The sequence below is a fragment of the Cervus canadensis genome, chromosome 10 (assembly GCF_019320065.1).
Source record: "Cervus canadensis isolate Bull #8, Minnesota chromosome 10, ASM1932006v1, whole genome shotgun sequence".
Taxonomy (NCBI): Eukaryota; Metazoa; Chordata; class Mammalia; order Artiodactyla; family Cervidae; genus Cervus; species Cervus canadensis.
In genome coordinates this window covers 33003800-33030614 of record NC_057395.1, presented here as the reverse complement: position 1 = coordinate 33030614, position 26815 = coordinate 33003800, and the positions used below count along the sequence as shown (strand labels likewise).

The 26815-nt window shown below is 42.5% G+C and overlaps 1 protein-coding gene across 1 annotated transcript in view; it reads left to right on the top strand.

Annotated features, from left to right (window-relative positions):
- The window catches only part of RSU1 (Ras suppressor protein 1), a 196795-nt gene that overhangs the window by 143942 nt on the left and 26038 nt on the right, over positions 1–26815 (top strand). The window lies entirely within an intron of this gene.

Sequence of the window (26815 nt, the reverse complement as noted above, 5' to 3'; positions counted from 1 at the left end):
CTGATCTCCTTTAGGATGGACTGGTTGGATCTCCTTGCAGTCCAAGGGACTCTCAAGAGTCTTCTCCAACACCACAGTTCAGAAGCATCAATTCTTCGGCATTCAGCTTTCTTTAGTATCCCCAAAATGATCAGTCTTTGAGAGACTAAAGAAAAAAGTGATTCAGAGAGACTTCATTCTGATGTAACTACACAGTTTAGTGACTATTCAGCCCCTGCTTATATGCCAGTCAAAGAATAGTCCAATGGTCCTATGTATTATTGGTTTTTTTTAAATTGGTTTTAATTGAGATAAAATTCACCTGCCTGAATTTACCCATTCAGACTGTATAATTCAGTGACGTGTAATATATGCATAGAGATTGCATCCATCATCACAAGAGTATTAGAATATTTTTATTACCTCAAGACGCACACCTCTTATGTGGAGAACAAATGTATGGATACCAAGGGGGAGGAAGGAGAGGGAGGAATTGGGAGATTGGGATTGACATATATGCACTATTGATACTATGTAAAAATAAACAGTTAGAACCTTCACTTCACTTTTCTGTATATAGCACAGGGAACTCTACTCAATGCTCTGTAGTGACCTAAATGGGAAGGAAATCCAAGGAAGAGGGGATGTAAGTATATGTATAGCTGATTCACTTTGTACCTGTGCAGCAGAAACTTAACACAATATTGTAAAGCAACTATACTCCAGTAAGAATTAACTTAAAAAAGAAAGAAAAAGAAAACAAAAATCACACATCTTAGCATCACACTCACTCCTTTCTTCAGCCTTGGCAGCCACTAATCTATCTCTAGACGTTTCCCTACTCTGGACATTTGATAAAAATGGAATCATTTATCCTTTGTGATTGGCTTCTTTCACTTCAACATAATGTTTTCATGGTTCATGGTCTGTGTTGTGTCATTAGTAGTTCCTTCCTTTTTTATGGCTAAATAATATCCCATTGTGTGGTTCAGCCTCATTTTGTTTAACCATTCATCAGTGGATAGGTGTTTATGGTGTTTTCACTTTTTTGGCTGTGAATTTGCTGCTGTGAACACTTGTGTACATGTATTTGTGTAGACATATTTTCAGTTCTCTTGGGTGTATACCTAGGAATGGAATTGCTTTTAACCACCAGACTGCCCTCCCAGCTCCTGCAGCCTATTTTATTCCCACCAGCGATGTCTGAGGATGTCAGTGTTGCCATATACTGGTCAACACATGTTGTTATCTGTCTGATGACACCCATCTTAGCTGTCCTGGTGAGTGTGAAATATCAGCTCATTGTGGCTTTAATTTGCATTTCCCTAATGGCTGTGATACTGAGCATCCTTTTATGTGCTTATTCTCTGGCCTTAATATTGTTGGTTACATCATCTTACAAACTGATGATTGCTACCCATGTACTAACATGTGTCATGTCTGTACTGAGCCCTGAAGCTGGAAATAGCTTTGAGACCTGCCTCCTTGCCATGCAGGATAGAAAGAAGAAAAAAGCATTACATTAAGGCATGCATGAAGTGTCGTCTTTGGGGAAATATGTTGGAAGAAAGTGTGGGCAGAGAACAGGGATACTTGGGAAGAAGTGTTCAATTCTGCTATTGATCCCAGGAAAAAAAGGTCATGGAGATGGTATTGATTTCTGGTGAACAATTATGTTTTAGGCATTGAACCAAAAGGGGGGAATAAGGACGGAGAGATTTGGTTCCTGACTGTGCTAAGAACAATCCTTGTCCAGTGTGGATCTTCATTCTTGACATTTCAGGTGTTTTAGGCCAAGGTTTAACACAACACTCCTGACCCGGCATCTTGTTCCTTATGACCACCCTCTTCACTGGGGAAAGGACATTCTCATATCGAATAAGACAGGACTGGATGCTACAAAGCAGCTGAACAAGAGCTGTGCCCATTTGGTCCAGGAAGTGCTTTTGTTGTCGTTATTGTTGTTATTTTGGAGTACCCATGAAAATCCCTTTTAGTGCCAAGTTGATATCTGGGGGGGAAAAATTCCTTTTGGAAAAGGAGTGTGATTTGTCATCTTCACTTCACAACAAATGAAATGACTTCTCTTGGTCCTTCACAAGCATGAAGGACAGTACCTTTCAGAAATACAGTAGCCTTTGTCTATGGTTCAGTGTTTGAACTTTCAGGTGGTTTTGTTTATTTGTTTTCCGTATTCTTTCTTTTTATGATAGCTTTCATGATGATTTTGGTGAAAAGATCAGCTTCTGTGAAACATGCAAGTAAAACCACATTCTGTACTATACCTCACTTAGAAAAATGCTGCCTCTTAAAGACTTTCTGAGATTGTCTTTAAAAGCTGTACAGTATAAGTGACTTACTGCATGCTTGATTGGCTCAAATCCTTCCTGTTCACAGGCACACCTTGGAGATAGTGCAGGTTCAGTTCCAGACAACCACAGTAAAGCAAATATCACAATAAAGCAAGTCCCACGAGATTTTTGGTCTCCCAGTGCAAATAAAGGTTACGTTTACACTACACGTAGTCTAGTAAATGTGCAGTAGCATTTTGTCTAAAAAAGTATATAACTGCATTTATTTATTTATTGTTAATAACTTCATTTAAACATTCTTTATTGCTAAGAAATGTTGAGCATCATCTGACAATGCAGGATTACCACAAACTTTCTATTTGTAAAAAATGCAAAAAAAAAAAAAAAAATGCAGTATCTGCCACATGCAGTACAAGAAAGTACACTGAAATGAGGTCTGCCTATAGTGAATTTGCAGCTTGGACAGGATATTCTCAAAAACCATATAATGTGATTTTGCTCATTAGTTTTGACACCTGATGGCTTAAGGAAAAAGAGATTTGTACCTTGAAACTTCTGGAGCCTTTCCAACATCACTGATTTGGGTTTTTTTTTCCCTCAAAAGAGGGTCCTAAGAAATCAGAGCTATTAAAATTGTTTTGATTTTCTTTTCCTCTAGGTAAGATTAGATCAGGAACAAAGGGTTTTCTGAAAGTCTTTCATGGAAAAAAAAAAAATAGGCTGTTGCAAGAATGCCATGAAATAATTAAAGCTCAGTTATTTGCACCCTATTTTCTTAAATGAATTTAACCTATCACAATATGTATTCTTGGCTTTAAAAGTCACTTTTATTAATAACATTGGGAAAACTTTCATTCCTAGTACTTTGGATATTACTCTGCAGTTCACCATAAATATTCCTTTTCTTTTTTTGGCAGACCCACTTAGCATGCAAAAATTACAACTTTATACTCTGCACGGCAGCTCATTCCACTCGAAGACATAGAGTCTGGTTTTTATTCTAGCATCACCATTTTTTAGGTGTATGACCTTGAGTTGTTCTTTAACCTCTCTCTTATCTTTTTGGTAGCATGTAAACTCCGTACATCTCCATGCATTCCAGGGCTGCTGTGAGGATAAATAAGAGAGCATGTGGACTGCCCAGGGCAGAGCCCCTGACACACGGGACGCACCATTCATGGTGCCTAAATTACTGTCTCTGTGGTTAAATCTTAGTGGGAAGGAAGTGTGTTTAAATTCAGATCCCTCAGACTGTCAGGGAACATTTTGATTGTGGCGATAACTCACTCTGAAAGCATGAACTTCCTATATGATTTGTCAGTCATCTGCATTCGAGGGTGTAGTGGGTAAGTTGTTGATAATAATCCCTGCAGCTTGTGTTTACTGAAGGCTGGGCTGTTCCAGGCCCAGATGGGGGCAGAAGGAGAGAACTGGGTTTGTATTTTCTAGTTTAACTGGTGGACAGCCAGGAAGCCAGGTACTCTTATTATCCCTGTGACTAGGTTTAGAAACTGAGGCACAGAGAAGTTAGGGAAGTTTTCTAAAGTCACACAGTTAATACATCTGGCCCAAGGATCAGTAACTATGGGTCTAAAAAAAATAACTATAGGTCAATTTATATTAACATTGATCACATTTATATTGGCTTCCCTAGTGGCTTGGTTCCTGGGGTCGCAAAGAGTCGGACATGACTGAGCGACTGAACTGAACTGAACTAGTGGCTGAGTGCTAAAAATCCACCTGCTGACACAGGAGACACGAGTTTGATCCCTGGGTCAGGAAGATCCTCTGAAGTAGGAAGTAGCAACCCACTCTAGTATTCTTGCCTGGGAAATCCTGTGGACAGAGGAACTTGGTGGGCTACAGTCCATGGGGTTGCAAAGAATTGGAAAAGACTTAGTGTCTAAGCATGAACACACACTTTTATGTTATTTGAGTGGGAATAAATTTCGAGACAGAAGTTTGTTATAATTCTTGGAAGGAGGTGGAGTAAGGTAATAGGAATTCACCATATACTTGTGACTAAGCCTAATATTTTTATATAGACATAAAATTCGTATATTTTAAGTTGTTCATTTATTATCATGCATGTAACGTTGGTCCGTAAAATGCTGAACTAGCTTATTGAATGAATTCTTCCAAGAATGAGCTTTCTTCACATACTGAAAATAATCTAAATACCTTCAAGTGTCCACTAGAAAACCACTCTGAAGTAAAAGGTAGCCATCATTTTTAAGGCAATCATGGTATTTCTTTTCTCAGTAACAGACCACACCTGTTATCCTTTTCTGTAAATCATCATTACGCATTTGACATTGTCCAGACAAATCTGGACACATGGTCAGGCATTACTGGACTCACTTCTCATGCTGTATCCTGATCCATAACTGTCCTCCATGGTTGTACCTCTGAATAGCTAACCTGTTTTTAAATCCCTTCATAATGAAAATACTAATCACTGGTTTTTGTCTCCTGAGTTAATTAAGCAGTGAACACATGCATTGATCAAAAGTTCTTTTTATGATTTCACCTCTTAGAATTAGTGTTTTTATTTTAAAGCATTGATACATTTTTTTGGGGGGCTTATTGTTTGCAGAGCGAGCATGAAATTTTCCAGTGTGTAAATTATATCCTGGTAAACCCGACTTTTAACAAGCACAGAAAAGCATAAATATTTGAAATCTGGAGACTTGCAAAGAATCATATATAAATTCGAAGTAGAGAATCCACAAGGATTTTGTTATAAACGGCGATTAGTCTTTTGGAAATAGGTTTAAGATGACGGCTTTTACATAATATATTATTTCAGGATCCTTTTAGAGAATATTTGTATGAAGAGAAAAGAATGTTATAGATTAGATTTCAAGAATAATGGTCTGATTTTACATAACACTGATATTCTTCCAAAGCCAAGAATGATGTCTCTTTGTTTACTCACCATATGAAAACATGCCATCCTGGATATAATTAATGGCCAGAAAATTTAAGACAAAGGAAAGTGGCTCACTGTCAGCAGGCAGCAGACACTCTGTGAAAAATCCATGTTGAAAAAAAGTCAGCAACCCAGATTTTACAGCTGGTGGTAGGTTCCTTTTGCTCACCGGACCCCATAGTCAAAGGCTGGCTTTGATGCAGTTTTACCTGTAAGATGCCCTCTGTGCATCTCCCCAGAGCAGTGCTTTGTGTTTTTGTTGGGGTTTTTTTTTTGTTTTTAATTAATTAATTAATTAATTTTGGCTGCACCAGACCTTAGTTGTGGCATGCGGGAACTAGTTCCCTGACCAGGGATCAGACTTGGACCCCCTGCATTGGGAGCGTGGAGTCTTAGCCACTGGATCACCAGGGAAGTGCCAGTGCTTTGTTATTTTACAGCTTTTCTGGGTTATTCAGGCTTGGGTTCTCCAGACCACTTATGATCTTGTCCCTTGCTTCTTCCCCACATCTCCTCCCTCCCTGCCTTTGCCCATCCCATCTAATTGGGTCCCAGTAACCTCAGATATGCAGGTGACACCACTCTTATGGCAGAAAGTGAAAAGGACCTAAAAGCCTCTTGATGAAAGTCAAAGAAGAGAGTGAAAAAGTTGGCTTAAAGCTCAACATTCAGAAAGCTAAGATCATGGCATCTGGTCTCATCACTTCATGGGAAATAGATGGGGAAACAGTGGAAACAGTGACAGACTTTATTTTTTGGGCTCCAAAATCACTGCAGATGGTGACTGCAGCCATGAAATTAAAAGACGCTTACTCCTTGGAAGGAAGGTTATGACCAACCTAGAAAGCATATTAAAAAGCAGAGACATTACTTTGCCAACAAAGGTCCGTCTGGTCAAGGCTATGGTTGTTCCAATGGTCATGTATGGATGTGAGAGTTGGACTGTGAAGAAAGCTGAGCACCAAAGAATTGATGCTTTTGAATATGGTGTTGGAGAAGACTCTTGAGAGTCCCTTGGGCTACAAGGAGATCCAGCCAGTCCATCCTAAAGGAGATCAGTCCTGGGTATTCATTGGAAGGACTGATGCTGAAGCTGAAACTCCAGTACTTTGGCCACCTCATGCGAAGAGTTGACTCATTGGAAAAGACCCTGATGCTGGGAGGGATTGAGGGCAGGAGGAGAAGGGGATGACAGAGGATGAGATGGCTGGATGGCATCACTGACTCAATGGACATGAGTTTGAATAAACTCTGGGAGTTGGTGATGGACAGGTAGGCCTGGTGTGCTGCGATTCATGGAGTCGCAAAGAGTCGGACTCGACTGAGCGACTGAACTGAACTGAATGATATTAGAGAAAGTGAATATGTTAGTGTTCTTCTGTATCATCAGGTAATGTGTTAGGTGACAGAGGAAGTCAAAATTAGACTCCAGTCGGTCTGACGTCCATGATCAACTCCATCCCTCGTCCATGTCCACGAGAACGCCAGAGCAGGATGTTATTGCTCCATTCTGATAAACACAGAATGCCAGGTTTGCACAAGTGAGCTGTGTCTTAGACTGTTAGAAATGAAAGGAGTTACCTAGGACTCTTGTGAGACTTAGATAGCAGCTGGCTTATAGGAAGCCATCTCTGCCGGGCTGGAGACCCCCTGGCCCTTTGCCATGGGAGCAGGTTTGTGGTCTCTGCTCTAAGAGCCAGGTCTGCTCACAGGCAGACCCAAGTTCTCTGTGATTATTCTAATAAATGTGGTTACTGGGACTTCCCTGGTGGTCCATTGGTTAAGACTTCACCTTCCAATGCAGAGGGTATGGGTTTGAGCCCTGGTCGGAGAGCTAAGGTCTCACACTCCTCAGGGTCAAAAAACCAAAACATAAAGCAGAAGCAATATTGTAACAAAATCAATAAAGACTTTAAAAATGATCCACATTAAAAAAAAAACAACTTTAAAAAAAGATGTGATTACAACAAGCCCTATCTTGTTTAGGAGTATCTGTTTGTGTGTGACCTTTTAAAGTTCTTTTTTAGATTCTGCTCTCTGTTTTGAGAGGGGATTAAAACCTGTGAAATGCTTCCTCACGTGGCTCTGAAGAGCCTAGACTTTGTGGTACCGATGCTGGGCAAGGATGTCACACGTCATCTCGCCTAGTGTTAACACAGTGAGAGGACCCGTTGTTGAGGTCCGTTCCCATGCCTGTATTGTTGGAGCCCCTGTGTTATGTTCATGACAGGCCATCAGCCAAGGGATTCAGAGGTGCCTGAAATTCGCTGTGTCCCCTGCGCACGTGACCTAGCGCAGTAGGGGAACCGCACCCTGATCACGTGGGCTCATCAGCAGACGTGTATCATACACCGCAGGGAGTGTGGGGAAGGAAGAGCTCACCTTGCTGGGTGGGCTTGTACAGGGCCCCCCGATGGCTGAACCACAGCGCTAACCGGGTGAAGGGATGAATGAGAAGGGTGAAGGGTGTCCAGGGGCTGCCTGGAAGGATGTTTCTGGCAGAGAAGGCCACACATGCAAAGGCCTTTTGGCCACAGCATGGCCCATTGAAGAAGCTGACTGTGCTTGGAGCCGGGAGAGAAGTCCCAGGTGAAGTCAGAATGTTAAACGGGGGGACCACCTCATGCCACCTGCTAGCCCATCTTGAGTATTTTTATGCCAGGGAACAAAGGGAAATGGCAAGTGTGAAAGGCCAGTGGTGTGATTAGAATCGCTTTGGAAAAAGATCACTTTAGATTGCATGTATAGAACAGAGGAGAGGAGCCAGTGGACGTGGAGAGACCCATAGCTGGGCTGTCTCTGGGGCCTGGGTGAGTAGTCTGAACCAGGGAAGTGATGGAGAGGTTGAGAAAGGGACTCAGGGCTGAGAACTTGGCCGCGCTTCTGTGAAAACTGGACAGGAGGGCAAGTGAAGTGTCAAGGGTTGTTTGGAGGTTATGCTCCCACAGCAGGCAAAATAAATACAGGATCTAAAATTGAAGGCCTTCCACGGTCCAGTGGTTAAGACTTCATCTTCCAATGCAGGGGGTGTGGGTTTGAGTCCTGGTTGAGTAATTAAGATCCCACATGCCTCATGGCCAGAAAACCACAACATAAAACAGAGGCAATATTGTAACAGATTCATAAAGGCTTTAAAATTGATCCATATTAAAAAAAAAAAAACTCTTAAAAAGATAAAAATTGAAAGTTACCTGTATATGTATAACTGAATCCCTTTGCTCTGCACCTGAACACAACATTATTATAAACCATATACTCCAATATAAAATAAAAAGTTAAGTCAAAAATAGATAGATACTATTCAAAATAACCAGAATCCAACAGGCCATGTGTTCTGCCCTCCCCCTTCCTCCTCTCTCCCCCACACCTCTCTTTTTCGCTCCTCTCCTCCTTCCCTCCCTCTTCCCACCCCCTCTCTTTCTCTCTTCTTCTCTCATAATTTTCCTAACTTGCTGGTGGAACTCAGGCAGAAAGCTTGGGTGCTTGTGAAGATACTTCAGTCCATAACTTTGTAGGTACCAGATGCTAGATCAGTTCGTATTAATATGAAACAAGGGGTTGATACGAACCCTTCCTAAAATATATTGTCTCATTTATATGAAAAGCATACAACTCGAGAGCACTTATTTTGAACTCGCTGGTGAGATGAAACACGAGCCAGCGAGGTGGCTTCCAGGCACTGAACTGCATGTCTGCAAGAATTGCGGTGTTGCTGTAAATATTTCCTGGCACAGACAGGTAGATGCAATCGGAAAAACCTGAACAAATTCTTAGGATGCCAATATTGTCACCAGGTCCCCCTGCAGAATGAAGTTGTTTGACAAAGTGTTTCCCTGGTGATTTGGCTGCAGATGAAAATGTCTCCAGCAATAAAATTCCCTTGCCTGAGTCTTCACCCCACTCTCATCCGTCAGCAAATGACATATCAAGGCTCTTTTTTGCCATATTTGTTAATATCTTGGCAGAAATATGGGAAACATTGTTATTTCCTTCAATTTCTGCACATGGATTTTTTTTTTCTGCCTTTAGACACGTTAATTTTACCAAAATATTTGCCAGCTGAAAATCTGTGTCTCATCAACAGGATTGCGTTAGGACAGTGATCAAGTGTTTTTTTAATTACAGAGGTTTTTGTCTTAGTTACCAGAATCAGAAGACTTAGCATCGCCAGAGCCGCTGTTTGGCCATCAATTGCAAACAGTTTTGGGAAAATTTAAGATTTGCGAGGCAATTAGTGATGAAGCATATTTTAATTATAGTAACTGGGTAAGCTGCATACAGCTATATGAATTAATGCATTATTGTTTAATAGGTCACAGCCACATATGATTTTTAATCACATTTCTTACTGTAGCCCCAGTTTTATTAGCAGTGGTGTTTTATAACTTAATAATTTATTCATAATGAGTTCAGAACGTCCATTCGCCCAACACCAAAGAAATAAATTTACCCATACATGAGCGCTCATCAAGAGGAACAGAACCCTTCAGGGTCGTATCCGACTATCTGTCCAAGATCCTTTTGCATCAAAGAATGCTTTTAATAATGAGATCATTTTACACCGCATCGTGTTGTGTCAGTGGAGGCCACATCTGGGTTTCGCCGAGTCATTTATGAATCACAATAACTTCACACGTGTTTTAAAAAAGCATGAATTGACCAGCAAGGTGTTTGTATCTGTTCTTGCAGTTGTGAAATCTGAATTCATGCTCTGCTGTAGCATTTTCTGCTCAGTCCCCCTCCCCTGGCACCCCCCTCCCGCATCCTGCCAGCCCTCCTCCCCCAGCACCCCCCACCTATCCTGCCAGACCTCAGGGCATGTCACAAGCTCTTATCTGGACTTGATTGAGCTGTGTGTATTTTAATGGCATGTGCATCACACTGCAGCTCAGGTTTTGCCAAGCTCCTAGGCATTCTCACCTCTGGGCGTCCATGTCTATTTCAGAGACAACATCCGAAACTAACCTTGCCCAGGGTTCCCATGAGAACACCCCGGGCCCCTGTCCTTTCGCAGAGGCCAGGAAGCTCAGGCTCACTGACGGAACAGCAGGCACGGGGCTAGTTTAGACTTGTCATTTTCGTGAAGATTTCATGTCAAAACATAAACCCACCCGGGGCTTCAGTTCTGGAAAGTCTTTTGAGGCCAGGAAGTGATGCTGAAGAAGCTTCAGACTAGAGGGATCTGTCTAAGATGCAAAGATATTAATAGCCTATAAGCCAAAAAAGAGTGTTTTATGTTCAGACAAACTTGAGAAACCTTGGGGAAACTGTTCTCTGATATGCACGTGTTCATCTCTGGTGTCCTGCCAGGCCAGACATGGTGCAGCATTTCTCAAACTTTGTTGACCAGAGGACCCTCTTTGGAAGTGTGTCTTGCCTCCATGTTCTTTCTTTGTAAAATAGACAAATAAAAATACATAAAACCTATTCAAAGTGTACAGTTACACTGTTCTGGCCATGACACAAATTTTCTCAAGGTAGAGAAAGAGATAATAGACATTCCTATGAGTTTCAAGCCGTAAAGGACCAGAAATGTGTAACACGTTATGATTATTTTTTTCCTTTGATCTTACTGTAAATAGAGGGTCAGAGATGACATGGCTGATGCCGTCATTGTTTGGATTCTAGCCATCTCTCTGAATCCTTTTTTCTTCCTACTCTACTTTCCTTTGTGCTGGGAAAATCTCTTCTTCGTTTGAAGGCCCATATTACAAGTTACAGAAGATGAATCATTAGGGACTTCCCTGGTGGTCCAGTGGTTAAGAATCCACCTTGCAATGCAGGGCACTCAGGTTCTATTCCTGGGCAAGGAACTAAGATGCCATGTGCCTGGGGCAACTAGGCCTACGTGCCACAACTACTGAGCCTGCATGCCACAGCTAGAGAATCTGGGCCCTGCAATGAAGACTGCATGAGCCACAAATGAGACCTAACACAGCCAAATAAATAAGTGAATATTAGAAAACAGAGAAAGGGAATCATTCATCTAAGGCTGAGCCGAGTGTTCATTTAAGTGGTTTTACCAGTTGTGTTTATACTGTCTTACAAATGTTTACTGTCGCTTATTAATTACACCTAGAATCACTTTTCTTTATATTAATGCAGATCTAGAATTATCTGTATGATCCCTCTGTTTTCCACTTTCAGCTTTTCCAGCTTGGTCTAAGCTTTAAAAAAAATAAAAACCTGAGGGGAGGGACAGACTTATGGTTATCAAAGGGGAAAAGTGGAGAGGGAGGGATGAATCAGGAGCTTGGGATGAACATATACACTCTACTATATATAAGATAGATAACCAGCAAGGACTACTTACTATGCAGCACAAAGAACGCTACTCAACATTCTGGGATAACCTAGATGAGAAAAGAATCTGAAGAATGAATATATGTATTTGTATAACTGAATCACTTTGCTTAACATGGTGGAGATCTTAAATACCATACTTATCACTTATATGTGGAATCTAAAATACAACACAGATGAACCTGTGTGGGAAACGGAAACAGACTCCCAGACATAGAGAAAAGATTGGTGATTGCCAAGGGGGAGGGCAAGAAGGGGAAGGATTGATTGGGGGCTTGGGGTTGGCAGATGTAAACTATTATATATAGGATGGGTAAAGAGCAAGGTCCTACTGTATAGCACAGGGAACTGTATCCAATCTCCTGGGATAAATCGTAATGGAAAAGAATATTAAAAAAGAATGTATATGTGTGTATAACTGAGTCACTATGCCATAGAGCAGAAATTAGCACAACATGGTAAATCATCTGTAATTCATTATGAAAAGAGCTGGTGTTTTTAAGATGTGCAGCGTGTTTTATGATGATGGGAATGACTAGCAGGGTGAGGGGAGGAGATGAGGTAGAAGAAGGGTCAGCTGCCAGTAATGTCCTTGTTTATTACAAACAGGGAACAGGGATCTGGGGTGGGGTGGGGTCAGCCTTGGGGTGGGGTCTGGGGCAGTTCCTCCACAGTGGCCGGAGGAAAGGCAGAATGTGTGGTACAAGCAACGGGTAGGTTGGTAAACCCATGTTGGGACTGGATGGAGCTTCTCTTTGGAGTGTTTGTATTTTCTCAGCCAAATAGGGAGCAAGGTTATCAGCCAGGAGGGAGGATGGAGGAGGAAATATTACAGTATTAGAGGTTTGAGAGAGGAAAAAAGGTATAAAGTAGTTGTCTAGGAGAAAGAAAAAAGAAGAAATGAACTAGGATAGTCAGGAGTACAGAGGGCTCCTAGTGCTAATCCAAGAGAATTCAGCTTTTTCCTGTGTGTGGTTTTTTTTTTAATTTCTTTTACATTTTAAAAACATTTTTGGTCGCCCCACTTGACATACAGGATCTTAGTTCCCCAACCAGGGATCGAACCTGTTCTCTTGTAGTGGAAGTGTGACATCCTAAGCACTGGATCACCAGGGAAGTCCCAGAACTTTCTCTTTTTCCTTCTTCTTATACCAGGAGAATTTGCCCAGGGTATCTGCAGAAATAACCACTGTTCCACTGTAGAAATATACTGCCATTTATTTATTCATTAATATACTATTGGACATTAATGTCATCTCCACTTTGGGGCTACTGTGAATATAACTGCTGTGAATGTTCTTTTTCAAGTCGCTTTAGAGACATATGTTTTCATTTCCCATGGGTAAATTCCTAGAAGCAGAATCACTGGGTCGTAGAATATATATATATATATTTAATTCTGTAAGAAACTGCCAGTTTTCTAAATGGTTCTGCTAAAGTAACCAGGCAAATGCTTCACCTTTTGGTAGAAAAGAGGCTGTAATTAATGGAAAGTGCAAGGTGATAGGAATTCAGAATCTCAGCTTAGTTATTAGTTAATTTTAGGAACATTCCTGAACTTCTGTGGACCCAATTTCCCCAGAAGCTACATGGGGGAAATAAACTGGGTAATCTACAAGGCCCCTTTCAGATCCCACATTCTATGAATTTTGGTGAAATTCAACTACATGGTAATAAACAGACAGAATGCCACATCACTGCAAATTTTTATTCCGTGGGAGCTGAGCAGTATTTAATGTACTGGGCGTGGGAAGAAAACCTAGAACATAAGGTGTGCAGAGGCAAATGGATGAGTCTTTTGTGAGGTACATAGATGCGTGTGAAAATCACATACTCTTTAAGGGAAAACATTGTAAGGTGATGTAGGCTTCCACTCAGAATTTAATGTAGAAAGTTGTATGCCTATGAATAGCTCCCATTGCTGTTTTTTAAAAGCAATTTATTTTATTTACTGGCTGCACTGTGTGGCTTGTGGGATCTTAGTTCCCCAACCAAGGATTGAACCCGTGTCTCCTGCACTGGAAGTACAGAGGCCCAACCCCTGGACCACCAGGGAAGTCGCCTGTTCTGTTTGAATCAGAACAAATTTTGGGAGATGCAGTTGGGTGGTTTAAAAATAAAGAAACAAAAAAAACTGCTTACAAATCCACCGTTTGGATGTCTGTGGCTTGCTTTGAAACTAAAACAGCAAAACACTGGCTTCTGTTACTTGGCAGAACTACTGAGTGAGTGTTCTATTCACCTGAGCTCCCTCCAGCCGAGACCTGGAGAAAATTTGTTTCCTTCTGACCGTAGGAGCCCATAGCCCCACTGCCATCTTGCTGTAGATGTCATCTGTCAGTGAACCGAAATGTGAGTTGATGCTCATCTCCGTCTGTGACTTCCTGGCTGCCTGTCCCCATACTTCAGCAGTGCATGAGGAAGGGTAGACTTTGGCAGTGACTGAGGAGTCACGGTCCACCAGGTTGAAGCCGTCTGATAAATAGAGGATGCTAGAAAAGACAGATTGAACATCAGTGTGAGATCACATACTTGTGTAATTTGTCTTCTGGGTTAATGAGATTTAGGAGTGGGGAGGAGAAGACCAGTTGGAGATAGCTCGGAACCAGGTGGGGATCCTTGCCTCATCTGTGGTCGGTGGGGAAGGTAGAGAGATGTCCAGTTGGTGCCCGTCGTCACCCTGGACCCTGCTTAGGGTCCCAGGGTTGTGAGATTCTGACCCACCCAGGGCAGGACAAATGCCTTTGCTTCTCACAGCTTCTTCAGAAGGGACTGTGACGAGCCGATCAGTGAAAGGCTCATAGGCTCATGACACACTGGAGCTGAATGTTAGGAGGAGGTCAGTTAGTCCAGATACTTATCCCATGTGGAGTTCCTTCTGCAGCATCCCTGGTCAGACCCTGGTCTGAGGGTCACTTGCCCTCTGCCTCGGTCACCTGCAGTGACCTGGGACTCATGCCTCGGCACATTCACTGTAAAACACACATGTTATTCAGACCATTCCCTCAGGTAAAACTTCACCAAGCCAGCCAGTGACCTCCACCACTCAAGGAGAGAATCTAAAAACAGAAGTAAACTCCCAACCAGCGTGGGGTGGTGCCTCTCTCTGGTTGCTTTATTTCTCTCCCCAGGAGTGGATGGATCACAGCCACCATATGTATTTTATTTCTGTCCTTTCTTGGTGATCTGTAGGAACACAAATAAGCAATTTTTTCATTAGCCGGAGACCGTTGTGTCCTAAGTGGCCTTGACTGATCTTAATACTGAATCGATAAAGATGATTTCTTTGTCACATTGGGTTTATAGTCTTCATAGCTGCTCAGAAGTCCATTATTTGTCATGCTAAAGCAGTGATTCTCTAGCAGGACAGTCTTGATCAGCAGGGGGACACTTAGCAGTGGCCAGAGACCTTGTGGTTGCCACACACGGGGTCGGGGTGCTGCTGATATGTTTTGCTGAAAATTTTACTTTCGTTTTAGGTTCGAAAGATATGTTAACAAAAAGAAACCATGTCTTGCACACAAACAGTTTCAATTTTTAATAGAAGATTATTTAACTTAATTTCAACATATAATCATTGAAAGAAAAGAAATAGAAACAAATGAGAAAAGTCATATATAGTGTATATATCACCATATATATCATACATATATATGTGTATACATACACATATAGTGTATATATAGTGTATATATCCCCAACTTGGGCGAAACATATATCCAGACTTGAACAGCACTGGGAATTCCCAAGTAACAGCAGTCTGGAGTCCCAGTTGGGAAAAGAGTTGGGAAAGGGTCCCGAGCAGTGCGTCCACCCCATGGGTGAGACTTCAGATGCAGCTTTGCAGGCTCCCACTTTTAATCCCAGGCCACAAGCTGATATCATCATCAGTTTACATGCAGAAATGCAGTTCTGATTTTCTTTTAACTTTTACCAATGCTGTTTGTTTCACCTTTTGAGTCATAAAATTCCTCAGACACCACCCCAGTCCGCCCCACCTGGGCACTGGCCAGGTCCCCAGGGCTTAAGAAATTCTAAGACCTAGTCCCTTTCTTATCTAAAGTGCTGCTTGACTTGCTGGTAACCGTTGGTATGCTCCCAGGCAGGCATGTCGTCCAGGCAGGGTCAGAAGTTGGCCAGAGGCCTGCTCCCCTACTTCTGAAACCTGAACAAAACGTCTCCATTTTAATGTCTTAACATGTTATCTGCTGGGTAGAGGCCAGAGATGCTGCTAAGCATCCCACAAGCCTCAGGACAGCCCCCTACTACAAAGCATTATCTGATCCAGCTGTCTTTGCCCTGAGATTAAAAAAAAAAAAAAAAAACTGGTCTAAAGGAAACAGTAGTTGCAACCAGCCAGTGGTACCACCACCCAGCAGTGGCCAGCACAGTGGACATGTTTTGCTCTAGCACACAGCTTTATTTGTATCTAGGAAGATTCAGGATTTTCAGTTTCATAAGTATAAGAGCTTCCGCATTTATTTCTGTCTTCAGGGTTCTTTCAGGCAAGTTAGAGTAGAACCAAGCAATGTGCCTTAGAAAATTCATTGAGAATCAGTCGTCAGGCATGTGGTTGTCACGTGATGCTGGTGATGGTGCAGTTCGCTTGCTTTAATCTATAACTTCCTGCACACAGTGGTAGATGTCTTAGAATCCTAAGTAGGGACTTATTTTCTAAAAGCCTCCCGGGCTTTTAAAGATACATCCAACTTACTTGTCATACCCTAGGGAGGTATCGGTTACCTCCAATTAAGAGAGAAGAGTGAGCAGTCAGGATAAAGAGTTTCAAAAGGCTCTTCGTTTTGTTTTTTCAGTAGTTTATTCATACGGTTTTAGTATGCAATTTGTTTTCCATCATTGACGTAGAATTCTAAGTCTGCCGTGTTGTTTATTGTCTGATAGGGGTTTGTTTCATTGGTTTGGTTTGTGTAGTAGGGGGAAACATTTTTGAGAGGAAATCAAGTGAGTTTTCTTTTTCGCATTGTCTGGAGGAGGCAAAGGCCATATCAGTGCAGGTTTTGATATGTAATGGTCGTGTAACAGACATAAGCATTGTATCATTGCCCTCCATCCTTTGTGGGGTGGACCGCATGCTGAGAGAAGATGCTTGTCAGTCAAGGCAGCAGCTAATTAGATGAGCTCCAGTGCTCCTGGCTCCCTTCCAGATGCACCCGCCCTGTCACATCTGCCAGGGGTGTCAGTGCAGCCTCCCCCTCCCCCCTCCCCAAGTCCTTTGACTCAAGCCGGTCCACACTTGGAAAGGGAAAGCATAAATATTTCTGGGGTGCCCACTCAGAGCTGGGACTGCCTATGCCAGATCTGGGGTGTCAGAATGGAAACAGAAAGTGCTCATTCCTTAGGGCGCTTGAAAGTGGGGACCAAAAGGGGGATCCAGGCCCATGATGAATGTAACTCAGTGGCATAATACACTGTCTTATACCAGTTGTATAAACAGAGGTCTGTGGGATTCCGGAAGGCCCACCAGGTGATTTTCTCTTCTTTTCTGGCTTATGTAAGCATGATCACTGCATGACTTTTTACTGTTATTACTAGTTATTTTTTGGTCATGGGACATGTGGAATATTTGTTCCCTGACCAGGGACTGAGCCCCGAATCCGCTGCACTGGAAGCTTGGTGTCTTAACCACTGGGCCGCCGGGGAAGTCCCATCATTGCATGACTTTTTAAATGAAAATGGCTGGAGACATCCCTGGCAGTCCAGTGGTTAAGATTCCATGTTTCCATTGCAGGAGGCATGGGTTCAGTCCCTGGTCAGGGAGCTAAGATTCCACATGCCACATGGCCAAAAAGACCCAAACATAAAACAGAAATAATATTGTAGCAAAACTCAATAAAGACTTTAAAAAGAATGAAAATGGCCAAACTAAAATTAGTGAGCTGTTGCTTGGGTCGTGGTGGATGAAGTGGAATTTGATGTGTTCTAGAAATCCTCCTTTGGCGGTGCTATTTATTCATGTTTTTATTTTTTAAAAAAATCACTTTCCTACTTTCCTTTCATTGTGAGGCTCCTGAGAACACAGGGCTGAGGCCCTGGTGGTGGACAGTAATGGGCAAGTGGCTCTTTGAAGGGTGACGGTGCTCCCTGGGTGCCCGAGGGACCCAGCACCGCTGCACCCTGGGCTTGCTCGTGGCTTAAATCACCTCAGTGCTCTGAATTCTCCCACCTGGGGACGAGCTCTGAACCATCTCCCCTGACGATGGCACCACAGCTTCACGCAAAAGGCTCGTCTTCTGATCTTCTCCCGTGAAGCATGACAGTTTTATCTGTGATGGCCGAATTAATTGTCAGAAACCATTTGCTGGCAGACAGTTGGATGCTAATTATGATAGGTACCTTCACAGCCCTTAGACCAAATTTGTTGATGTTTGTTGGTGGTGGTAAAAATGAAAACCCATAAAATGTGAATTTTTTTTTGAAAGAAATGTATGCGATGCAGATGAGGCCAGGAAACTTTGATGGAGTTCTCTGTGATCTGAGCTAAAACTACTCAGTCTGGTTATGCAGAAAGAGATTGAAGAAATGGTTAATGAATTGTTACTTTCTGGTCCAGAGAGGTTTGAGTTGGGATATTTCAATTTCAAAAACTGGCATTGATTAGATCTGAGGGACATTGGGTGAGGTGTTCCCAGAAGGTCAAGATCTGAGTATCCAATTGACCTCACGCTGTGTCCCAGGTTTGTGAAATCTTTCTAGCGGATTCCACCTGGGAGGAATTATTTTCAATTAAATAGATCTGACCATTGGAGAAAAGATCATGAAAGGCCCCTGCAGTGTGGGGTCATGTTGTGAACAAAGTCGCCCAGCTCACAAAGGAACGGCTTGGGTGTCAGCCTGTCTCATACTCGCTCTGGGTAGCATTTTGCTGTTGCATCAATGGTTACCTTAATGAGGTGTCAAGATGAAGGCAGGTGGGTGCTTCCTAGAGCTGTGTAATGCAAGGAAATGGTTGCTGTCTCTGACTCTCATTGGGACAAGTAGGAAGGAGGCTAGCAGACCCTTGGTCCTTGGAAGGGGTTATAATCTACTGGAAGATTGTCCAAACAGTAGGAACGGGATCCAGTATTAATGGGAAAACAGAAAAGCAGAAGTGAGAATAGAGACTTAATTTCATGTAGGTATGTGAATGGTCTGGTTTTCTTTAGCAAGGCTTATGATATGATAACCAGCAGTGTTCCAGCATACATTCTAGAATAATCTTTTTTAAGATACTAATTTATTTTTACTTATTTGCCTGTGCCAGGTCTTAGCTGCGGCACACAGGATCTTTTAGTTGTAGAATGCAAACTCTGAGTTGCAACATGTGGGATCTGGGGCTTCCCTTGTAGCTCATTTGGTAAAACATCCACCTGGAATGCAGGAGACCCGGGTTCATCCCTGGGTCGGGAAGATCCCTTGGAGAAGGAAATGGCAACCCACTCTAGTATTCTTGCCTGGAGAATCCCATGGACAGAGGAGCCTGGCAGGCTACAGTCCATGGGGTCGCAAGAGTCGGACATGACTTAGCAACTGAACCACCACATGTGGGTTCTAGCTCCCTGACCAAGGATCAGACCCCAGGCTCCCTGCATTGGGAGTGTGGATTCTTACCACTGGGCCACCAGGGACATCCCTAGAATAATCTTTAATAAGTAAACAGTGCATGGGTGCATGCTAAGTCACTTCAGTCATGTCCAACTCTGTGCGACCCCATGCACACCAAGCTGTAGCACACCAAGCTCCTCTGTCCATGGGATTCTTCAGGCAAGAATATGTGTTTCCATGCCCTTCTCCAGGCGATCTTCCTGACCTGGGGATCAAACCTGCGTCTCTTGAATCTCTGGCATTGGCAGACAGGTACTTTACCAATAGCGCCACCGGGGTGGACACCCATAAATACTTTTGGGGAATTAAAGAGAGAGTTTCAATACATTTTTCCCCCTCCAGGAAAGTTAAATGGTTCATAGTTTCTTGTTAAATTAGATGGCTGATATAAAATAACAATTTTTAAACACGTTAATGTCACATCTCAGCCCTTAATCATCGGATAAGGTTGTCTGGCAGAAGCATTAGCTGCTTTTTTGGTTTGTCACCTGACCTTGCAGCAGTGCAGCAAGCCCCTCCTCATGAACTACTCTTCACAGGGCTTCATTTCTCAGGGGGAAATTGACACAGATGCAGAGACAGAGGCATGAAACGGCCTTGTTCCATGGAAGAACAGGGTGTGCTTCAGAACCCAGGTCTGTGATAAAGACAATTTTAAAGTCCCTGCCGTTTTTCTCCAGTTGCACCTTGGGTTGGATTTCCTGATGCATTTTCCTGCTTCCAAGGTACAAATGCAAACTAAGACGAATGGGATATTTAAAGGAATTGTACTTAATAAATCTCATTTGTCTGTGCCTTTTACTCTGTCTTCTTCATAATTGTAGTTCTCAGCATGCAGCAGTTCAGAGATCTTCTTTCTCCCTCTCATGCGCCAAGGAGGAAAGCCCCCGGTGTTTAAAGAGACTCAGAGCCTCCAGTCTGTCCTGGTCCTGCTCACCAGGAGCTGTGCAGAGCAGAACTGAACCTGGCCAAGGGAGAGACTGGCTCAGTTTTTGGCTCAGTGTGAGAAGGAAGGAAGGCAGGTCCCAGGCCCATCGCACGAACACCTGCATTTGTTCCGGAGTTCCTGTGTTTCTTTCTTGGCACGCTCTTTCACTCACTAACTGGTTCACAGAAACTTGCTGAGGATTAGAGGGTATGGAGATGCAGTCCCATCATCACTGTGAAGAAAGCATGGGCTCCACCCTAAGGGGTTCCCTTTCCAGCAGTGCATTCCAGCAACTGGGTGGCATTGTGGCCTCTCACACCAGCAGTTTCCATGGAGGTAAAGCATATAGGAGCCAAGTTCATACAGCCCAAGGGCTGTTTTGTTTGTTTGTTTGTTTTTAAATCAGCTGGGAGAACATGTCCTTTTTTTAAGTGGACACAAGAATGAGAACTTTGCACCCCCTAGTTTGTCGAATATTTAATAAAAAAAACCAACACATCCTAACATCAGCAGTTTCATCAGGGAGGTATCTCTGGATTCTGTTAATTTGGTTTGACACCTTCTGGGTGACTCTGCAGGGAGTGATGCAGTCTGTCTGGAGAGAGCCTGGATCGGAGCTTCAAGTCAGTTTTGAGTGCATTTCTGCTACTAATCATCTCTGGCGCTGTGGCCAACTCATTTGCCCCAAACAAGTCCCAATTTCTCATCTGTGAAACCAGATGCTTTTACTGTAGTGGATCATGAAGTATTTGTCTAATGACTACATCAGAATTGAATTTTCTCTGTGATACAGTTTTTTAACAACCTATTAGGAATTTTAAGTTCCCTTTCTACTGCAAAGTTCTTAAAGCCAATGATCTTCTATACTAAAAACTAGATCTGGGGCACGAAGATAAATGTTTGTTAAATGTATTAAATGAATATTGCTAAATAACTAAATTTAAATAGGACTCCCTCTCCTCCATAAGGATGACTGCAGGCTATTAAAAATTTCTTGAATCATGATTATATGTTCTTTTGAGTGCAAATGTACTGTGTTCATATGATTTTTTAAGATTAAGAAAAAAGAAACAGGATGCTTAAACAAAGTGAGTTTAGGTCACTTTGAAAATCTATGCTTTTCTACTTGAATGGGTAACAACCCAGCCATTTTAAGGTTTAAACTAATGATTTTGTCACCCAGTCAGTTCAGTTCAGTCGTGTCCGACTCAGCGATCCCATGGACTGCAGCACGCCAGGCTTCCCTGTCCATCACCAACTCCCAGAGCTTGCTCAAATTCGTGTCCATCAAGTCGGTGATACCATTCAGTCATCTCATCCTCTGTCGTCCTCTTCTCTTCCTGCCTTCAGTCTTTCCCAGCATCAGGGTCTTTACCAATGAGTCAGCTCTTTGCATCATGTGGCCAAAGTATTAGAGCTTCACCTTCAGCATCAGTCCTTCCAGTGAATATTCAGGACTGGTTTCCTGTAGGATGGACTGGTTTCCTTTAGGATGGACTGGTTTGATCTCCTTGCAGTCCAAGGGACTCTCAAGAGTCTTCTCCAACACCACAGTTCAAAAGCATCAATTCTTCAATGCTCAGCTTTGTTTATGGTCCAACTGTCACATCCATACGTGACTACTGGAAAAAATCATAGCTTTGACTATATGGACCTTTGTCAGCAAAGCGATGTCTCTGCTTTTTAATATGCTATCTAGGTTGGTCATAGCTTTTCTTCCAAGGAGCAAGTGTCTTTTAACTTCATGGCTGCAGTCACCATCTTCAGTGATTTTGAAGCCCAAGAAAATAAAGGCTGTCACTGTTTCCATTGTTTCCTCATCTATTTGCCATGAAATGATGGGGCCAGATGCCATGATCTTATTTTTTTGAATGATGAGTTTTAAGCCAGCTTTTTCACTCCCCTCTTTCACTTTCATCAAGAGACTCTTTAGTTCCTCTTCACTTTCTGCGATAAGAGTGGTGTCATCTGCATATCTGAGGTTATTGATATTTCTCCCGGCAATCTTGATTCCAGTTTGTGCTTCATCCAGACCAGCATTTCGTATGAGGTACTCTGCATATAAGTCAAATAAGCAGGGTGACAATATACAGGCTTGACGTACTCCTTTCCCTGTTTGCAGCCAGTCCATTGTTCCATGTCCTGTTCTAACTGTTGCTTCTCAGCCTGCATACAGATTTCTCTGGAGGCAGGTAAGGTGGTCTGGTATTCCCATCTCTTGAAGAATTTTCCGCAGTTTGTTATGATCCACACAGTCAAAGGCTTTGGCATAGTCAACGAAGCAGAAGTCGATGTTTGTTGCCAAGATAGGGAAGAAAAACCCAACCAAACTTTGTTATCCATTTTGGACAAGATGGGTTTAAAAAATATCATCATCTGAGCTGCCTAAGTTGCAGTTACAGTGTTTCAGTAATTACAACTGCTATTTATTGAGTAATGACATGTCCAGGTTAGTGGACATGATTTCATTTGACCTTCACCATAACCTTAGGAGGGAGGTTCTATTGTTACCCTTGTACACACTGTACCCCTTGTTGTGCAGATCAGAGCATCAGAACTCAGAGATTAAGTAACTCTTCAAGTTCACTGAACATTAAGTTCCTGAACGTTAACATGGAATTTGATTGAATTGGGTCTTTAATATGGTTCAAAGAACCACTCGAATAATGTTCTTATTACATTTATAGCCACAAGGCATGTCCCACAGGGAAGGTTCCATAATCAGTGAGCACATGGTGGGCAGAATAAGTTTGAAACTATTCATGGGATCACTTTGAAGACATGTACTGCTGAAGTCGTCTTTTTATTTCCCATTATTAAGTATTTTGTTTGACTATGCACAGGAGCTGCAGTATTCCCAGATCATTTTCATGCCAATGGGTCTACTCGTAAAGTTTCACTAATTAAAATGACATGATCCTGGGACTTCCCTGGTGGTCCAGTGGTTAAGACTCCATGCTTCCCCTGCAGAGGATGCAGGTTCAGTCCCTGGTCCAGGAACTAAGATCCTACATGCTGCAAGGTGTGGCCAGAGAAATAATTAATTAAAAATAAAATGATCCTCTGGCCATGTGATACTCCGGTATCACCTCCTGGCCAGCGGCACTGGCATCATCTGGTAGCTGGTCAGAAATTCAGGGTCTTGGGCTCTACTCCAAGCACACTGAATTGGGTTCTGCACGTGAACAGGTTACTGGGCGACTCCTGTGTGTGCTGACATTTGGGAGCTTTGCATGGTTAGTGGGCCCCCCAGGTGATCCCTGGGGGAGATCCCAGGCAGAGAAAATGCTAACATATCGAGTCGTGATAGCCACCTTCATGGTGCTGTGGGCAAGAGTGAAGCTTTTGAGAACCATGTACATATAAGATATTGAAGAATGTGACACTCAGGAGAAATTAAAATGACCTGAACACAAAAAGAAGCTGAAAAGTTAAAAAGCTCTTTCCATGGATCTTGCTTTTTACATAGCTGAGGAAGACCTAGGCCTTTTCCTTTGGAGAAAAAATCATTCCAGATTGTTTGGACGTGCAAACAAGCAAGTCCAATTAGTAAAGAGTATGAATTAATAAAAAGAGAGAAAGTAAAAGCTTAGTTACACTCCGAACTTCTCAAGGTTCTTCTTTTGAGCTAACTGCGGGACTCTTGGACTCTTTGTTTTTTCATCTGAAAGTTCACATTTCTTATCAAACAGCTCCACAGTGAAAAATCATGTGTGTCGTATAAAATAATTACTCAGAATTGTTGTTAAGAACAAAACACAGCATGCTGGAGTGAATGCCTTTTCTACCTGTCTCCTGCGGCTATTCCTTAAATGCACAAAATATTGTAGAACATAGAGTAAAAAATGTAACTTTTCTTTGCCCTCAGTTTATTCTAACAAGTAAAAATCAAATCTTAGCTTGCAAAGAGGAAGTGAAATTGTGTATTCAGTGAAGTCTTTAAGATTTCCTATTGAAAAAAATTAGCATATGTACAGAACATAAATGGACCACAATGAGATTCAGATCTCCTGTGAAATGTTAGGATGTGAGCTTTTTAACACATATGTGCACACCTTTGGGCTCTGAAATGGACAACAATTCACTCTTGGATCCTGTGTTGCTATTTCACAGAAGGTTAAAGCAAGTGGAAGTGTGGCGAGGATTTCCAAAACTATCCATACTAACTTCGAGGACCATGTTCTCCCAACTGCTAATTAATGTGGAGTCAGCTTCATATATTGAGATGTTTAATCAATTGACAGATTGCTGTCAATAAATATGTGTCTTAAGTGCTTTGTAATAGACAGGCTAATGAAGTGTACTCGGTGCGTGTCAGAGCTATTGGGAAAAATCTCTCTCCCTTCTGGGCATCTTGCCACACTTGATTAGTCTCCCTCTGATGCAGAGAAGAATGCCCCTCACTGTTGCCTGTCTCACCTCAGGATGAAGTACCTGGAGAACCAGGCAAGAAATTACAATTAAACTGTATAGCAGCAGTTACTTAAGCCATGAGAGGTGGTACTGTTAATGCAACTGATAGTAACGAATGTTTCTTGAGCAGTTACTATAGGCTGAGTTCTGAGCCCAATACTCTGTTTCTAGTTACCTCATTTAATCTTCCCTGGGACCCTCTGAGAATGGACACTGTTTCTCCAACCACTCAGAACCTTGCTGCAACCAGTGTCTTTGTCAGTGCTGCTGAAGTCCTAAACCGGATTTTGTCAGTAACATAACCTGTTCCACGTGTAGTGCAGTTAAGTCATTATAATTCCCGAACTGTAACAGGATAGAGAAATACAAGGAATACAGCTTATTATTGGTTACTATTGAGTACTTCCACATATAACCACCTGCTCCTGAGTACCGGGGGTGAGGAAGCAGTAGTCTGATGTCTGCATCTCTACCTGGAAATTCTCTCTTGAATATCCAGACCTACAGAGATGTGACATGCTAGCTTACTCACATACTGTAAGTCACCTCCATGTGGGAAATGGGATTATGGTTATCCGAGATGGTGAACAGTTCTTGGTAAAGCTCCAAAATACATACAAAAAATACATTCCCACCTTGATTTGCACAAAAATTGCATTGCTGGACTGTCTGGTGTACATTGATGCTGGGCAGAAAATGTATACTTTGTGTTCATACGTATAGGGTTTCCCATCTACATGAAGGTCCAGTGGACACCATGAGGTCATGAAGCCTGGGAGACCATGTTAATGTTGCACATCTAGCCTGCTTCTCCAAAGACACCTGTTTTTCAAAACTTCCATCCAGTAAATACCAATAGAGTCCTCAATGATTAAGACAACCACAGATACCCTAACGGACTTTCAGGGAGTCCACAGGGGGTCATTGTCACCCCACAAGGCAAGGGGACTGTGTTTCATCCCTGTCTTTCACATGTGCCATCTGGAAGCGTCAGTAGTTTTCCCAAAGTCACGTATGTGACCAGATAGTGGAGCTGAGATTCAGACTGTGCTATCCAACTCCAAAATCCTACATTTAACCCTCTGGCTCCATCTTCCCCAGCACATGGATACGGGCCAGCATCACCACATGAGAGCACCCTTGGGGTTTATGGGCCCTTTCTTAGGATTATGATGTCAAAAGTAAAAGGGCTTATTGAGGTGAGTTGGAAACCCATCACTTGCTGTTTTCTGTGTCCAGGCGCTTTGCTGACATTATCTGAGGTCCGCAACATCCCTGCTATGTAGTTGATTTTATCCCTTTGTCCCAAATCAAGAAGCCCTCCATAGGTGGTGACTGAGAGGCACAGCTCACCTCCTACGTCAAGTCCGGTCCACTTTACCTCAGAACAAGAGAAGGCTTCCTCCATCTTCTACATAAAGCTGGTCCAGAAGAAGTGCAGTTGACTAATTCTGCCCAATTTCCCCCAAGCCACCACGTTTGTCTTTGTTTATTATATTAATAAATACCATGCAGCCAGTGTTCCCATCTGGCAGGGCAGAGAAAAGAACATAAAAATGAAGTTGTGGTTACAGCCCTTCCATACTAATGAAGGTGGTACCTACTTGGCACGGTAGAAAGGTGGGTCTTTATTTTACAGTTCTTAATTAAGAACTGCCAAGTGACTAATATTAATTAGGAAGCCAGCTGTATCCTTCAGTTTTCTGGTATATTTCTTCATACAAACCTGTGAAGGGAGTTAAGTCTGAGCTGATTTAATCAATCAGCCCATGAGCAATTAGGTACTGAGTATACTTTGTGTGTTCGGGACCCAGGTGTGTGGACAGAGATTTATAAGATGTCCTTTTTTGCCTTCAGGACCTCCACCTAATTGAGGTGTTCACACCGACCCAGAGAGCCAGGATTTCAGGACAGTGAAATAAAGGCAGGCTCTGGGGAGTTATTGGTGGCTTAAGAGGAGAATGGCAGTGCAGAGGGGAGGGAGCTTTTTGAAACTACAGTATGTTCCCTGCATACGAACGAGTTCCATTCTGAAAGCACATTTTGTTAAGTCTAATTTGTAAGTCCAGCAAAGTTAGCCTAGGTTCCCAACTAATACAACTGGCTATATTGTACTGAACTATAAAGGTTTATAATACTTTTCAACAAAGGATACATTAAAAAAAAACAAAATAAAACATTTTTAATCTTGCAGTACAGTTCCTTAAACAGCACAATCATACAGCACAATAGCTGGCACACAGAGGCTGGCATCGAGTGGACAGGCAAGAAGAGTTACTGACTGGAGGAGGGAGAAGAGGTGGGAGATGGTAGAGCTGAAGGGTTGGCCGCGATAGGAGACGGAGG